The sequence below is a fragment of the Mustela putorius genome, unplaced genomic scaffold (assembly GCF_011764305.1).
Source record: "Mustela putorius furo isolate JIRA1106 unplaced genomic scaffold, ASM1176430v1.1 tig00003898_pilon_pilon_pilon, whole genome shotgun sequence".
Taxonomy (NCBI): domain Eukaryota; kingdom Metazoa; phylum Chordata; class Mammalia; order Carnivora; family Mustelidae; genus Mustela; species Mustela putorius.
The window spans coordinates 11,419,815-11,423,037 of NW_025422047.1; the positions used below are offsets into that span (position 1 = coordinate 11,419,815).

The window sequence follows — 3,223 nt, forward strand, 5'->3', positions numbered from 1 at the left end:
TGATGTCGAGTACTTCTTCATGTGTCTGTTGGCCATCTGGATGTCTTCTTTGCAGAAATGTCTGTTCATGTCCTCTGCCCATATTTTGATTGGATTATGTGTTCTTTGGGTGTTGAGTTTGCTAAGCTCTTTATAGATTTTGGCTACTAGCCCTTTATTGGATATGTCATTTGCAAATATCTTCTCCCATTCTGTTGGTTGTCTTTTGGTTTTGTTAACTGTTTCCTTTGCTGTGCAAAAGCTTTTGATCTTGATGAAGTCCCAATAGTTCATTTTTGTTCTTGCTTCCCTTGCCTTCGGCAACATTCCTAGGAAGAAGTTGCCCTGGCTAAGGTCGAAGAGGTTACTGCCTGTGTTCTCCTCAAGGATTTTGATGGATTCCTTTCTCACATTGAGGTCTTTCATCCATTTTGAGTCTATTTTTGTGGGTAAGTTCTTATTTCGTGGTGTAAGGAAATGGTCCGATTTCATTTTTCTGCATGTGGCTGTCCAATTTTCCCAACACCATTTGTTGAAGAGGCTGTCTTTTTTCCATTGGATATTCTTTCCTGCTTTGTCAAAGATTAGTTGACCATAGAGTTGAGGGTCTATTTCTGGGCTCTCTATTCTGTTCCATTAATCTATGTGTCTGTTTTTGTGCCAGTACCATACTGTCTTGATGATGACAGCTTTGTAATAGAGCTTGAAGTCTGGAATTGTGATGCCACCAACTTTGGCTTTCTTTTTCAATAAATCCTTTGGCAATTCGAGGTCTTTTCTGGTTCTATATAAATTTTAGGATTATTTGTTCCATTTCTTTGAAAAAAATGGATGGGATTTTGATAGGGATTGCATTAAATGTGTAGATTGCTTTAGGTAGCATAGACATTTTCACAATATTTGTTCTTCCAATCCATGAGCATGGAACATTTTTTCTTTTCTTTGTGTCTTCCTCAATTTCTTTCATGAGTACTTTATCGTTTTCTGAGTATAGATTCTCTATACTCTTGATTAGATTTATTCCTAGGTATCTTATGGTTTTGGGTGCAATTGTAAATGAGACTGACTCCTTAATTTCTCTTTCTTCTGTCTTGTTGGTATAAAGAAATAAAGTTATGTTTTAATATGAAAAGCAGCCAGGGGCACCTGGGTGGCCTAATAGGTTAAGCAACTGCCTTTGGCTCAGATCATGATCCCATGTTCCAAGAACACTAAAGTGAATTATCTCCCTTGTCCCCACTTTGTGGGGTGGGATGGGATGATACTGCCATCATTGCTAGTATCACGGATTGAATTCTAATGAACTTCTGAGAAACTGTTTGTGATAAGCAGAAAGAAGACAACGCATGACCTGGGAGAGAGTGAATGAGGAAAAAGCTGAGAGGCCAAGAAATTAGTAATCTAGGGCAGGGTGAAGAGTGTGACTCAGCTGTGGCCTTTGGAGACTGGGGTTGCTGGTTCTGAGGAGCAGCTGGGGTGTCTGCACAGCACAGGGGCAGACAGGCTCCAACCAGAACTTCCCTGAGCCAACCCAGCTTGGCTTCTCCTGGTACCACATGTAAGAGCCCCATATCTTGCTGCACACCCAACAAAACTAGAACCTGAAGAACACCGTTGCCCCGTTCACTTGTTCCCGAAAACCATGCTGCCTTCTCTTAGAATAGGGTTCCAGAGGGAGTGAGGCTTCCAAGGGGAAAACAGACATTGTTGGGGTTGTTGTCTGGGGAGGTGTTTCTGTCACCCAAAATATGTCTCATATTTTACCTCTCTCAGTATCATGGGTTTGCCTGGAGGAAAAGCTCCCATGCATTTGGAAAAGGTGGTAAAGAAAGAGACTAGCAGGGTGACTAGATGTCATGACCTCCCTACAGTAAGAAAGAGGTAGGTATACGTTAGCCTATCCTATTTCCTTATGACTTTGAGCAAATCACTTCAATTCTTTAAGCCTCAAGCTTCTCCATCCTTTAAGTAAGAAAAATAATACCTAGCTCAGGGTTGTCATTAAAACAGAAAGAAGTGATTTTGAAGTCTTTTTTTTTTTAAGGGTAGAATCAATATTTTATTGTCACTTATAATCAAATGGCAGTTGAGAGACACCTGGGTGGCTCACTCAGTTGGTCAAGCGGCTGCCTTTTGTTCAGGTCATGATCTCAGTGTCCTGGGATGGAGTCCCACATAGGGCTCCTTGCTCCACGGGGAGCCTGCTTCTCCCTCTGCCACTGCCTGCCCCTCTGCCTGCCTGTGCTCTCTCTCTCTCTCTAAAAAATAAATAAATAAAATCTTTTTTTTTTTTTTTTTTAAAGGCAGTTGAGTGTATAGCCTTCACACTCGATCTTTCCTTTCTGTAAATAAAAAAGAATTACAAGTTTTAAACAGCCAAAGCCTGGTTATGTTTTCAGAAAACATAATTAGATTAGTTTGTTCTTGGTGGCTTCAAGTTCTTCCTTATTGGCTTCCGAAAATTCCCCTGAGGAGTCCCGGTGCGACCTCCGGCTCTTCCGGCTCCTGTGCTCTCCTCCCTTCGCTTCAGTCATGGCGGCCTCCCTTCCGCTGCGGCAAGGACGGTGCGGGGGCGCTGAAGCCTATGCTCCTGGAAGCCCAAGTGTTTCGAGGACTTGCTTCCACGGTTTCTCTCTCTGCAGAACGAGAGAATAGCGAAAGGGGGCTGCCCCCAAATTCCGAGAGACAAAGTGCGCCAAAAACGTCCACTCAAGCCGCCAGCCCCGCCGAGCCGTGAGACAACACCACGTACAGGAACCTCCAGCACCATGACTACACCCCGCACGCCTTCCAAGACCTCAGCCTGGGCCTGTCCAAGTTCAGAACGCCCCAGCCCTCTTCGGGACCCGAGTCACCTCGCCACCAAGCGCTCCCCGGAGAGAGGAAACCTTCCGGTGTCTGGGCCACAGAAAGAAAATGCTCTAGGGTCATGAGGCCTGACATGTAAAAAAGAAGGAAAGAAAAGAAAGAAAGAGCGAGATAGGAAAAGAAAAGAAAATTCACTCACCTTTTGTTCCTTTTTTAAAAATTGGAAGGTTGGCATGTATTTGGCTTCAGAGTGTGAAGCAACGCTGGGACTGTCATCCACGTCTACTTCAAGGAACACCAGGACGTTGGAAGACTTCTCAAGAGGGAGTGAAAGGCTTGCTCATTTTGCAAGGCCCACACCACCTGACTGAGAAGTCAACAACTAACTACAGGTTTATCTCCTATGTTTCCTGAAAAGCATACTCGCTCTCCCATC

The 3,223-nt window shown here is 44.0% G+C and overlaps 1 pseudogene; it reads left to right on the forward strand.

Annotated features, from left to right (window-relative positions):
* Window positions 1-2,511: 2,511 nt before the first annotated feature.
* On the forward strand, window positions 2,512-2,926 carry LOC101675300 (annotated as a pseudogene).
* Window positions 2,927-3,223: the final 297 nt, after the last annotated feature.